We start from the raw sequence: 14,955 nt of genomic DNA on the forward strand, positions 1-14,955 counted from the left end.
ATGCGTCGTCTATCAAATAACATAATCATCAATAATACCCAACTTTCTAGAAAGATCAAATTCCAACAAACGTACAAGCTTAACTGTTAAAATCATGACTAAAACTTATGACACATCAAACTTAAGTTCCCAAAAGTTCGCTAACTCAATGTCTACTCTTATAACTTGGCTAACCGATCAACTTTACCTAAAATCGTCATCACTCTGAATTCTTAATTTGCTGCAATATTAATTCACTAGCGCTTAAATTTTCAAGCCCAATGTTGATTTATCCTACAATGCCCTTGATTACCATTTCTTATAACATTATAACCCAGATACTTCAAGGTTCTAATGATCCCTTCAAGCTTAAATCATCGAAAATTCCTATCACTTAAACTATTTGATTATCACTTACTGTTAGACTAGTCCCCAACTTTCTTAAAATTGCAACATTAACTCTTAATTTCCTCAAATATTATTCAATTTGTCCTTAATTTCGAAAATTCCACTATTACTCATAAGTTCTTGGCGTTTCTAATTCCATTTTATGGGTTTCTCGTAACATAAATTTCAATGATTTTAAGCTTATTAGACCCAAAATAAATTCTCATAACCTTGAAAAATTACTGATTTAACCCAAGCGTTCCTCTAAAGTTTGAATTAAATCCTCAAAAATTCCAAAATTTGCAATGTGGCCCTTAAAGTTCCCAAAAATTATATTTTTGGCCCTACAACTCTTCGAAATTTGCATTTTTGTCCACCTAAAATTTTCTAATTAGCCTCCTTAAACCTTAAAATTCTCGCAACTCAAAATTTAATCCCAAAGTTTGGTAAATTCGAAAATAGTCCCTTAGAATTTTATTTTTGCACTTAGGCCATCAAATTATTGGTTATTACAATTAGGTCCTTAAAATTCTCAATTCATGTAATTCAATCCTTAAATCCAACTAGGTAGAACATGCATCTTAAATAAATTCTACGTTTTCATATTTTCAAAAATCGTCGTAGTCTTCGAATCATTATTCCTTACATGAAATCCTCAAAAATTAATTCAACTTGTAACCACGAATCATCAATATTTTCTTAAAAACCATACCTGCTCCAAAAGTATTCATGATCTTCAAGATTAACTTATGATCCAAAAGTAGAACATGAGTACTACTAACCAAAATCAATATAGACAAATCATGTACAACCTTTCCCAATGCCCAATAGTAAAATTCTTATTTATGTCCAATTCCACCACAAAACCAGCATGCATGAAAATCATTTAATTTTTCATTTCATATCGCAACATGCATGACAATTTTAAAGCATCTAATCTCAAAACATAACGACAGATAAACATGTACCGTAAAACGTATATCATGTAAACATGCAGGTGATAGCATTAAAAACATTTAAAACATTTAGATCATAAAAGCTTACGGACTTGAGGCTTGAAGACTGAGCGGCAGAAGCTGGCGGTGGCACAACCCTATACAGGACCCTTGCTCTGATACCAACTGAAACGTCTCGCTCGTTTTTAAAAATGCGGATTTTTTTTTTTAAAAGCTCGTAGTTTGGAAATAACATTTAAAAATGATCGTAATTATCTTACCGTAAAAATAGCGCAGTTTGAAATAACCAAACACGTCTAAAATCATACGTGAACATAAACGTATAAAAATCTTAAAATCATCAACGTATTAAAATATTCATCTCCACTCAATCTCATAAATCGTAATGCGGAAAACATGTGGTCCTCGGGTCGTGTCATCCCACCAAATCTGCCCACTCAGAGTTCGGTACCTCCAGTCTCCTCACCATCAAGCTCACCTGCATCACACACGCCTAGTGAGTCTAAAGACTCAACACACCTGTACGAGGAATAACAAGTACATATACATAGCACGCAGCAGTGAAAAATATCATACTCAACATATCTTTCATGAACTTAAAAGCATGTCATCTCATGTCATCATATTTGTAAACATGTCGTGTAAAATCATATCGTGTCAAATCATATCATATCATCATATACGTGTCAAAACATGTCATCTCATGTTATCATATACGTAAACGTGTCGTGTAAAATCATATCGTGTCAAATCATGTCATCTCATATCATCATATACGTGTCAAAACATGTCATCTCATGTTATCATATACGTATACATTTTCTTTTTTAATTGAATTCAGTTCATTAGCTGTGACTTTCGTATCATCATGTCACTCGATGGATCCATCCACGTATAACCACAGTACTGGGCGGCGGGGACACATGCGACACTCTCACCCGTCAACTGGGCCTTGGCCTATCATATCTTCATATCATGTCAATAGAAATACGATCGTCGGGCTTCCTCTGGGGCCTTCTCCCGTAAACGGGCTCCCTCTGGGGCCTTTTCCCTCATGATATCTCCAATCATATCATCATGTCATCGTGTCATCGTATTAGTCACAACTAAATCACTTCCTTCAAAACGTGTTATCATATTCATCACTTAATAAAATCATGCATATACGTAATTTTTCCTTTAAACCGAACATGCATCGTATTTATCATAATTTCATAAAAATTCATAAACATGATGCATAAACATTTAAAACATGATACAATGTGCTCAGGGCGCTGTCAGGACCAAAATCTCACCCGGGGGCAAAATGGTCATTTTGCCCCTGGAAACCCAAAATTATCGTTTTGCCCATAGACGTAAAATTTCACGTTTTTTACATTTTCTTAATTTCATTGACTCTAACATGTCCCAAATAATTATTTAAGCCTACATGAATTTTCCCATATTTTTATTTAGCTTAAATCGATGACTTTTAAATTAATCTTTAACTATAACATATTACTGCGTTTCAATCTCGAATTAAACCAAACCTTAGCATAAAATTCCAAAATTAAAAACTTAGACTTCTAATAATTATTTGAGCTTAAATATAATTTTTTATTTTATTAAGCTTAAATCTAGGCGTTTCAATTTATCCTGTAATTAACGTTTCGCGCGGCGACTAAATCTCGGATAAATCCAAAACTTATTATTTTGATCCGAAACTTACCAAACTCTTAAAAATGTCCCAAAACATATTTAAAAGCATCCCTAGATGTAAACTCGAGCCCATTTCATAACTTAACCGAATTGTTTTAAAACTTAGATCGAGTTCCCGGTTTTAACCCAAACCAACTCGAAACTTAACCGAATTTTTACCAAACTCAAAACATGACTTAACAACACCATACCAGACCTGAATCCACCCAATTTGAACCCCTTAGAACCCCTACAACCCTGCTGGTATGCTACTGGATTTTCAGAACATGCCCAATTCAAAGCTCTAATTCATGCGCCTCGCTTAATTTCACTCCAAGTCTTCGTCCAATAGAACCAATCCTTACCCGAACACACCTAGACCACCCAAAGCTCCCCTTTGACATGCTAGACCCACGGCTAACCTCCCATGCAAGCCTACAACACAAGCACGATCGCTAGAACCCCGAAGGCATCCTACCGAGCTCCTCTCCTTCATGCGTGCAGCAGCTACGTCCGATGGTTTCAGCAGTGGTTGGGCCACCCTGGGCCGTGACTCAGACCCACCAGGGTCTGGTCCGAACCCCAGTTTAGTCCTTGCACCACCGGCACCACCCCTACCTCGATCCCTCACTCATGAAAGACACACCATCTAGAATACCCTTCGGTTCTTCCACCTACAGCAACACCGACCCGATCGAACCCCCAGCCCACACTTTATAAACTTTTTCAGCCTCTTAACACTCGATCCCACAGTCCCTTGCACATCAGTAAGATGAAAACGTGAGTGGAGGCAAAGCAAATATACATTTCATGCTCAACCGAAACATACCCGTAAAAACGATGCATGAACTGAAAACAAAATGAATGGCACACATATCAGCATGTATAATGGCGTATATGATGCAGAAATAAAAGTACGTGGCGTGCCTTTGATTTTGTTTGAATGAAAACTTCAAAGAGCCGCGTGAAGGGAATGCACCGGAGGAATTTCTTGCAAGAGAATTGATATGGCCGATGCTTTAGCTGAAGGGAGACTGCTGAAATCAATGGAGAATACAGCTGGGGGATGCTGGAAGACCGAGATAATGAATTGGTTGTAGAGGGTGTCGGTTGGTTTTCTTTGCAAGAACAAGTGGAAAACCGAGGCACCCATAGCTCTTTAATGAAGGAAAAACAATTATAGTTGGCTGAAAAGGAGATGTGTTGGTTGGTGGATTGTAAATAAAAGGTGTAGGGTTATTTAGGTATTAATGTATCATTAACAATTAGGTTAATTAGCTTTTATTTTAAATTAAAAGAGTTTAAGACCAATAAGCTTAAAAACTAGTTCATTAAATCCAAACACACTCCCGAAAAATATTTCGTGTTTGAAAGTTTTTGAAAATATTAGTCAAACCTTCAGAAAGTCTCTCGATTTGATAAAATTCGCGTACCGTTAAAAATAAAAATCATTCGGGTAAAATACCCCAAAATCCCATTTTTGAAAAATACACTTAAAAACACCTTATATTAATTTAATAAAAATTAATCCTGTAATAAAATAATTTTCCTGAAAATTCTCCGGTCTCCGTTCCTCGTTCGAGCGCGAAATGAAACTTAAAAATCATAGTGCATGAACTTTTAAAATTTCATGAATTAAATCATATCATGCAATAATAATGCATAAAAATAATAACAACAATTTAATGAAATAAACATATATTTTATGCTTTAAAAGAATTTAATAAAATATCAAAGAAATTTAATAATTTGCATGCATGTGGTTTACGTTGACTTTTCGATTTTTTTGGGACGTTACATAAGGTTAGTTTACAACGCAACATCTAAGAAATATGATTTGCTTCCTTACCCTAATTCATTGATGTTTTATTTTCAAAAAAAATTCAAAATTTTAAAGGAAATGTTGAAAAGGATGATTTTAAGACGTAATCGTATTTTTACTTTTGTCTCTAAATTTTATGGGTGTGAGAATTATGAGAAGTTTCATGCATTGAGTTTGAACATTGTTGCTTTTGATGTCTCACGAGTTGCTAAATTGGTGGGAATTGGTGGCTACGACATTTTATATGCATTAGACTTCAATTATTGTGATGTGATAAATGATGGCATGGATAGTACATTTAGTGTGTCATATTTGCATGATTTATATTTGGTTGGTGATGGTTTTGAGAGTAATGATAAATTGCATGCACCATTATGAATTTTGATTTCTCACGAGTTACTAAGTTGATGAGATTTGTTTGCTCCAAGAGTTTATATACATTAGACTTAGATCTTGCGATGAGACAAGATATTCTATGAATGGTACATGTGACATATTCTATTTGCATGTCCAATATTTGCTTGATGGTGTGTTTGGAAAGAGTGATAAGTGCAAGATTTGCACTTAAGTTACATTAAATCCATTTTGAATTATGCTTGTTTCGAACAAAATTACGCGTTTTTGGTTTGTTTTTGTTGTCATTTCAGGAATGGAGAAAATAGTGGACACGAAACCAAGTGGACCAAGAAAACAGAACCGAGCCGCGAGTATAAATATTGCCAAGACCAAAAGGGCGCGCGCGGTCACGCCACTTCATGCGCAGCCGCGTGCGCACAGATAATGCACAAGGGCAAAAGCTTGCACGCGGTCGCGCGACATCTCGCACACCAGCGCGCGCACAGGTTAATAGGCGCATGACCAGAGAGGTGCGCACCATCGCGCCAGTTCTCGCGCTACCCGCGCGCACAAAAGCAGCAAAAAACCCGAGAGACGCGCGCGGCCGCGCCACATCACGCGCAGGCGCGCGCGCACCCATACAAGCGAATGACCAGACGCTTACGCGCGGCCGCACGACTTCATGCGCGACCGCGCGCACACATGCACGGGCCAGATGAGCAGCAGCGCACGCGCAACCGCGCCAGAACTTGCGCCATCGCGCGCACGGCGTTCCAGAAAGCCTTATATAACGCACGCCGCTAGGTCAGAAATAGAGGCCGTCATTTTGGAGGAACAAACGAGAGAACAGCCGCCGTGGAGAGAAATTACACAAAAATTCACCATCTTGGGAAGGAAAAGAAGCGAGAAACGGAGCGCATACACGAGACGAAGATTCAGAGTGTGAAGAACAACCACAAATACGAAGAACGACGGATCTGGGGACAGAGACGACACTTCGGATTTGTTATCTTTTTTTTTGTTTCTTTATTTTATTGCGTAGCGATGTCTAGAATCACAAACATGTCTTGTTTTCTCTTGGATTTCGTGATGAACTAAATTCCATTCTAGAGGTTGACGTAACTTTGTCTATACGATGATTTGACGTGGATATTTTTATGATTGGATTCCGTTTTATTTAATTGTGTTCTCTACTCTCATTTCATTGCAACTTACTGGCTATAAATTGTATGTGGTGATTAATTCTACAACTCGGGAGATGGACTAGGATTATAGATCACTAGAGGCACATCGTGGAATGTTTATATCGTTCGGAAGGCGAATAACTTTTACGAGGCTTAGGTAAGAACATTGATTGCATTTATTAATTAAACTTAGATTTTTATTAAGAATAATTGAATCGAAGTTTGATTGATACATTTATTCGTCACTTGGGAAAGGGGGAATAAAATACGTAAGTGTTCTTGGCCATTAAATAATAGGAATTCAGGAATTTAAATGCAACCCGGAGAATTATTGTAGAAACTTAGTGAAATCAGTCCTCTAGATAATTTCAATCACTGATATTTCTCCAGTCGGTAATTCGATTTATTTAATTGTTTTTAACAAACCAATTCTCTTACGAATTTTCAAGATAAAGTCTGGACTATTTTAATTACAAACATTGATATATTTTTTATACACACTCCTCGTGGGATCGACACTTGCACTCAAAATTGCATTTTACTATAATTTGACATCGTGCGCTTGCGAGCATTTAAGAAAACATGCAACAAAGAGCATGAATGAATATAAGAATTTCTATGTTCATTATGAATATATGTTTAAAGAGAATAAATTTGACATTCTATATTCATCTCACGAATTACCTGATGGTGAGGCGTATTGTAGTGGCCTGATAATTGATATAATCCATGATTATATGTGTTGGTTGCATATGAAGATGTATGTTAAGTGGTGTAGTGAAGGGTGCATTGCATATAGAGAAAAGACATCAAAGCTTGATTTGTATGTGTTGCATGAAGTAATTCTTATTCCTAGTGAACTATGGTCGTACATTTATATGGGTTTTTTTATGCTGCTAACTAGATCTAAAAATGGGAGGAATTTAATTTTTGTGATACTTAATGATATTTTATCATTTGGTGTCATTTGTTACTTGGTGTATGTTGATGTTGATGTTGATGTTGATGTTGATGAGTTGATAGTGAAGGCAACAATGGAGTTCGGGTTCAAAATGTTGATGTTGATGTTGATGAGTTGATAGTGAAGGCAACAATGGAGTTAGGGTTCAAAACGTTGATGGCGCACTGTGGGCGATGACATCTACAAAATTGATTTTAAAGATAAGCATGTTGATGATTTAATTCTTTTTATTACTAATGTCCTTCATTTTTGCGTAGGTAGCCAAGATTTGAGGACAAATCTTTTTGAAGAAAGAGAGTATGATATGAATCTGGCCGGACATGACGTGCTAAATCTTGGGAGGAGATCCAGGCAACTGCGTTGTCAAGACCATACAAGCAAGATTCGAAGTTTTAAAGAATTTGGCATGCGTAGCAATGAAGTTGGAAGATATTCCAATGTTATTTAAGTGCTAAATTATGAAGAGAATGACAAATCAAGACCCCGGACTAGAAGCTCCCACGCTAGGGCGGCCAAATATTACTGCCACAGCGCGCCATGTACTGCTCAAAACGGTGAATTCCAGAAGCCTTGGCGCTAGGGCGGTCAAATTCTACTGCCCCAGCGTGCCGCCTACGTGAAGAAGTCTTATCTAACTGAAGAACAAATCAGTCAGATTGTACAGAAACATGCTAAGGTACCTATCAGCCAAACTGAATCGAGAGTCCTAATGATCGGACAAGCAGAACCCTTCCAGAAACTGAAGAACAAATCAGTCAGACTGTAGAGGAATAGGCTGAGGTACCTATCAACCAAACTGACTCGAGAGTCCTAATGATCGGACAAGCAGGACCCTCCAACAGTCATGCTCTTGGACTAACAGTTGTTACATCCAAAGAACTTTTAAGATTAGAGTCATTTTGTCCTTATTTGGACTTAAATGAGGAAAAAACTCTCGATCAAATTATCTCAAGTCTCGTTGCCATCTCTTACTATATAACAGTTCTTAAAAAGAGCAATCTGAATACCGAGGAAGCTTCGGAATCTTTTAAAGATAGAATTCTCAAAGAATTGTCGGATCTATCCAAATCTACCCATGGGCATGATCGACATATTTAATCGATTGGAACATATCAAAAAGGCCCAAGCAGCTACTGCTACTCATCTTAGTGGCAAATTCAAGACAACGACTTTCAAATATGTAAAAAGATGATAGAGGAAGTTCAAGAAAATTTTAATGGAACAATTTAGGATGTTGGTTCTCAGCTATTCAGTTTGGCAGTGTTAAATCTTACTGAAGTGGGTGATTTTAAATTGCTTGTAATTACCAACTCCGAACATCCATGAACAACTTCGTACCTATTTACTTCCTAGCTTGCCTACCGTAAATACTATTTCGTAGAACTCAACTGATTTTCTTGATAAGACATTTTTCGTATAGTCTCAATCAGTCTACTTCTGTACATTTCATTCTGATTGACTTAATGATAACCGAACCGAAACATCTACTACTTAAAATACTGCTAATTCTTGTTTTGACAAGCTCATTTTCAAAATTCTTTAAATTTAGCATGCATGCGACACTGCTGAAAAATACCCTTTTAAAAATGATCGTAATTATATAAAAAATTAAATACTGCAATTAAAAATGACCAACTCGTCCATCATAAATGTGCGTAAAAATCATAGTAATCATCAACATGTCAAAACCAGTGTATAAAAATGTTCATGTCCACTCTAAACTCATCAAAACTTGATGTGCAGAAGAATATGGTCCTCGGGTCATGTGCACACATCCAGCCTTGCCTACTCAGAATTCGGCACCTTCAGCCTCCTCACCAACATGCTCACTTGCATCATACACGTCTAGTGAGTTTAAAGACTCAACACACTTGTACCGTTAATAGCAAATACATATACATAACAAGTAACAGTGAAAAGTGCTGCAATAAAATACGTTTCATAATCTTAAATGCGTAAATGTAAACATATCGTAAAAGCATGCGTGTCAAGACAGCTCATTGTATCATCATATACTTATACATTTACTTTAATTGAATTCAGTTCATTAGTTGTGACTTTGGTATCAGCTCTAATTGTATCAGCTCTATTCGATGGATCCATCAACGTATAACCGTGGTACCCGGTGGCTGTCGGGCATCAGCGACAGTATTACGCATCCGCTGAGCCTAGGCCTCATCATCATCGTATACATATATCGTCAGTCACAACCAACTCCCATCCTTCAAAAACATCGTCGTTTTCACAACTTATTGAAATCATGCATATACGTAATTTTTCTTAAAATCAAGCATGCAACACCTTTTTCATAATTCATAAAAATCATGTACGTGATACATAAACATTTAAATAAAACATTTCAAATTGTGCTCAAGGCGCTGGCAGGACTAAAATCTCGACTCAGATGCAAAATGATCGTTTTGCCCCTGAGAACCCAAAGTTTCGGCCCGAAGCTTACCAAACTCCTTAAAACATCCCAAAATATAATTATAGGCATTTCTTAGACATAAACTCGAGCTCGTTTTAAAACTTAAACAATTCGTTTTAAAACTTAGACCGGGGTCCTGGTTTTAACCCGAATCAACCCGAAACTTAACCAAAATTTCCCAAACTTAAACCGTGGCTTAAACCTACATGACCAGCCTCTAAACCACTCGTTTTAGAACACTTAGGACCTAGAAACCAGGCCCAAAGGTTGCTGGAAATTTCCAGGGCATGCATTCTCAAACCCTAACGCACCAAGCTCGCAATTAATCGATCCTAGACCCTACTGACTCGGACCAGCCTTGAACCAACCCTTTCTAGCCCACCTTATGACCCTCCTAGACCGACCAAACTCTCAACCTTGGCCCCATGCACATTGATGTGAACAAAACCCGATAGCATCCACAAAGCCCACCCACGGCACACCTCGGCTCCAAGCTTCGACCGACCCTAATGACATGACCAGCAGCATGCGGGCCACTCTAAGCCATGTCTTAGACCCACCAGGGTCTGGTCCACCGCTTGGAACCGCCCTTCACGCCGTCGGCTTCACCTAATCTCTCGATCTACACAAAACTGTCAGCCCTTCAACAACGCACCGATCGGCCCTCAACTTATCTCGACTAAACCTCAACTCCAGCATATTGACACCATCTTACCACCGTGTACAACCCTTAGAAACACCAAAATCGACAGCCCCTTGCACATACACAAGAGGACGTGAGTTATATGCATAAATACATGAATTTACATGACAACCGAAGCCAAACAAACAATTTTCATGCACGGTTCAAGCATTCAAAAACATGGCACACAACACAGCACATATAGGACGTAAATGATGCGAGAAAGAAGGTACATGGCGTGCCTTAGCGATTAAACAATCAAAAGCTTGAAGATACGAGCGTGAGACGTGAAACAGAAAGGTGGGGGAGAAGTTTTTCTTGAAAAGGAGCTATGGCCGAGACTTTTATGCTGAAAACCGAGAGGAAGCTGCTGAATGGAGGGGAGGGGGCGACTGCTAGGTGTTAAGTAGGGTTAGGGTTTGTTTAGGAGTAGTTTAGGATAATTAAAACGTGCATTAATGAGCCTCAATTAAAAATAAAAAGGGTGTGAGCCCATTATGTAATAAAACAAACCCAACAAGCCCAATAACACTCCAGAAAAATATTTCGTTTTGCTACGTTTTAGAAAATATTGCCCGAGCCCTTAAAAAGTCCTCCGATTCGATAAATTTTGCGTGCCGATTAAAATATGACCTGGCGAGTAAAAATACCCACCAAGGCCCAATTTTCGAAAAACACCCTTAAAGCACTTCAAATTAATTAATTAAAATTAATCATTCAATAAAAATATTTCTCCTGATAATCTTCGGTCTCCGATCCTCGTTCGAGCACGAAATGTAACTTAAAACCGTAATGCATGAAACTTTAAAATAATCATGAAATAAACTCTAATCATGCATTAAATGCATAAAAATATTTAAACACATCTTTTAAATAAAACCCTAGATTGCATGCATTCATGTTACGTAGATCGAATTTCATAGACCTTACACGAACTGACAAGAATAAAATTTCAGTGTTGCGCTTGGATTGATTGACTTTAAATCCATGTATTTCAAACATAGTTTTGTTGTTTAGAGAAGCAAGAGCATAAACTTCAAATCCAATTCTTACATGCTCATACAGTATTTCATGTTAGTAAGGATGTATTTCAAGTTTATCAAATAATGATGTCATTTAAAATCTATTCTACTTTTGTATTACCAATGTATAAATAAATAAGGTGATTTTAAATTCATCTTTCCAAAAGCACCCCAAACTGTGTGGCAGTAACTGATAAGATACAAAGTGGGAGATAACACCCAGCTAATTGCTAAGAATTTCAAAATAAATTATGTGACGCTTCATGTCTGTATCCGCCAATAGATACGAGTGTCGATTATTGATCACTAGACTCTTAATTTGCGTGAAAACATGGGTGAAGTGCTAGCAATATTCTTAGTCTTAAGCACAAATTGACTTAAACAAATTAAATAGTAGTCTGATATCTCTATGAAAACTTGAAATAGTAGTTCGAAGTACTCTCGTCCAACTCAGAGATTTTCTTAAACAGTACTCGATCTGTTTCACGGCGAAGGTGAGCAGTAAGTACAAATATCAAACAACAAAAATAATAGGAAAGTGTTTTAGAGTATATAAACATGCGTATTATACTGAAAAATACAAAAGTTGTAACTATATTATATGCCTATATCCAGACTGAACAGTCAGTCCTAGCTATCAATTTCTGGCACTACTTTCATTTTAGCTTCTTTCGATATTTCTCTTATCCATACGTACAAGCACTTGGTAAAGTCATACGTCTACCTCTCTACCGCTTCTAAGTAAATTTTCTTAGTTCAGATCGACTCCGATCCTTTCAGACATTTTTATTAGATTTTTAGATAACTTTTATCCGAACAACGACCACGGTTAAGATCCCTCATGTTCTCTTCCCCGTATCATAAATGTGGTTGAAATTTTTATTTTATTTTATTTTAATGAAGAGTTTTCAAAAACTTAGCTTGAACGAACGAGAATACTTTTTGAGCTCTGTTGAATGTATAATGAACACTAGTGCACCGACGCACGTGTTACGTGCTTGTATAATATTTTTTATAATTCATTTGATTTATATTCAAATGAGGATCAAAATATAATTATAAGAAATAGTGAGAGACTACACTGTAATTTTGATATATAAATTAAAAAATAAATTGAAAAATAAAAAAATGACTTCAGTAAGAATTGAACCTATTATAACCTAAACCCCAGGAAATAATGGCTATATCGCTGAATTACATATAACTTACATTCAAATTTTAACATTTTTATTAATATATATAATTATTAAAACAGACCATGACACTAAAGTTTGTTACTTTAAGTGTCTCAAATTTAATAAAATAATATAAATTACATACAGAGTTATATATTGTTTTTGAAATTACAAAACTACCTCAAAATAACTCTTTTAAATGTACATTTGGGTAATTTTATAATTTCTATATAAACATATGTGTAACATTCACCGTACATTTGACATTTTTCTTATTTTCAACTATTCCCAAATAGAGAAATTATAAAAACTGAAAAATGTTTGCATAGTTGGACATGAAAGAACAGAAACACATTAAAGTCACGTCTAATATTAAAGTCTCAAATTTGACATCGCAATTAACATCTCATCTACTCACGCAAAACCCTTTGCAGAAGCACAATATCATTAGCTGACAAAGAAAATCGAGAGAAGCCACCAAATATATTTGTAGGCTCAAGAATTTAATTTCCACACGTGAAAATTATATGAAAAAATCGTTTAATTTGAAAAATTAATATATATGTAACTGATCTCACAGCTAACGAATATATAATACATGAAATTATTTTTACTAAATTACTTGCATTATTATAACATTTGATACAATTTCGATTTTTTCCCATGATAGATGAAAAAACATTAAAATTTACTACAAACAACAAATTCACGACACTTTTATTAGTTCAGATCAGATCACCAAACTTCAAGAAAAGTTACTAGAATTAATCCACCTTGCAGGCATCGGATCAACCGGAGATCTTCGAAGCCTCGAGATCAGCAGCCTGTTTGAGGAAATTTTTACCCTCGCCATCATCGTCCACCAGCATTTGAATCGGGTTCGACCCCAACCCATCGGCGATAGCCAGCAGTATGATCTTCATCTCATCCCCGAACTCCTTCCGATCCACCGTCCCACTCTTATCCAAGTCGAACTACTCGAAAATCGAGTCGTACAGCTTCGTCAGCTCCTCCGGAGTGGTCACCACGTCCATCCCGAAGTGGGTCTCGAGCAGCCCCAGCGACTCGAAGCCCCGGCGCAGCTCCAAACTCGAAAGAACGTCGTCGCTGTTGAGGTCGACGGATGCGAAGGCCTCGTCCACGCTTTTCTGGAAAAAGGTCTCGTCGTTCACGAAGGAGATGACTGTGGAACAATTGATTATGACACCTGTTGTGTTGCTTAGCAATTGAGTAAGATCGAACAAAAACGAGAATAGCCGCGACTCCTCTCCGAGATCACAAGATTATACACAAGATATTTTAGTCTCAAGAAAACAGAACAAATACATAAGAATTATAGTGGTTCAGATTCGAATTGAATCCTACATCCACTTGGAGCATAGCCAAGAAATTCCACTAGAATCAAACTGTTGGGGAAAACCCATAAACCGCATAATCCATCATGATAAATCATTAAGAATTTGACTGAAAACTTAAGCGGAAGCGTACCTGAAGCCATAATCCTGAATTCTTTAGAACGTGTCTTGATCTTCCAGATCTACGCGCTCTTTCCTTGAGATAGTCTTTTAGTTTCTCTTCAGAACTATTTTCTTAATGCGGGAGAGAATAGTGAAAGTGATAACACGAGATCTGGGGACCATGACCCATATTTATAGATAATGTTTATCAATATCTTCTGATATTTCTGTTTTAGCCCATCATAAAAACAGAAATTACACTTATGTCTCTACACATTAAAGGCTCACAGCCCATTAGATACATTAAAGCCCGGTAACCCGAAACAATAGTTGATCACTTTATTTTAGACTTAACTTAATAGACAACACAGAACACATAATTATTCACATATAAGCCCATATAAATAAATTGATCCAACAATCTCCCACTTGGGCTATATGTGCAACTTTATAATTATGTTTGTGAAAATAACCTTATGAGCTCAAAATTGTTGTCATTCCGAAATGTATCTATAACCAATCCGGTCCATCAATCACATCAACATAGGATCAAAGCAGTCTTCGCTACACTCAAGGTAACTAGACTCATCAATGGTCACATATGCCGACACAACTGAATGACATGGATCATGAAGTGGATGTGTAGCATGGAAATTTCATGCAATGTGACCGTAACATGCCTATTTCCAACTGGTCCTCCCTTTAGCCTTATTGAGATCAAACTTTAAATCATAATCAGAGTGTGACTTAACTTGAAATTTATTTCTGCAGAAAATAAATTTACATAACTGTAACTGAAAATGTCTACAACTGAAAAGCAATAGCAAACTCCCACTAAAACCGGATTTCCTCAATTGACATAACACCCATACTAGTAGTGTGCTCATGA

At 36.8% G+C, this 14,955-nt stretch overlaps 1 long non-coding RNA gene across 1 annotated transcript; it reads right to left on the reverse strand.

Annotated features, from left to right (window-relative positions):
* Window positions 1-1,564: 1,564 nt before the first annotated feature.
* LOC142530343 (uncharacterized) lies at window positions 1,565-4,138 on the reverse strand. The gene is made up of 2 exons (XR_012816141.1): window positions 3,927-4,138; window positions 1,565-1,800 (listed from the first exon to the last, which is right to left on the reverse strand). It is a non-coding gene; the product is annotated as an uncharacterized LOC142530343 (long non-coding RNA).
* Between the last annotated feature and the right edge of the window lie 10,817 nt (window positions 4,139-14,955).

The sequence above is a fragment of the Primulina tabacum genome, chromosome 17 (genome assembly GCF_025594145.1).
Source record: "Primulina tabacum isolate GXHZ01 chromosome 17, ASM2559414v2, whole genome shotgun sequence".
NCBI lineage: Eukaryota > Viridiplantae > Streptophyta > Magnoliopsida > Lamiales > Gesneriaceae > Primulina > Primulina tabacum.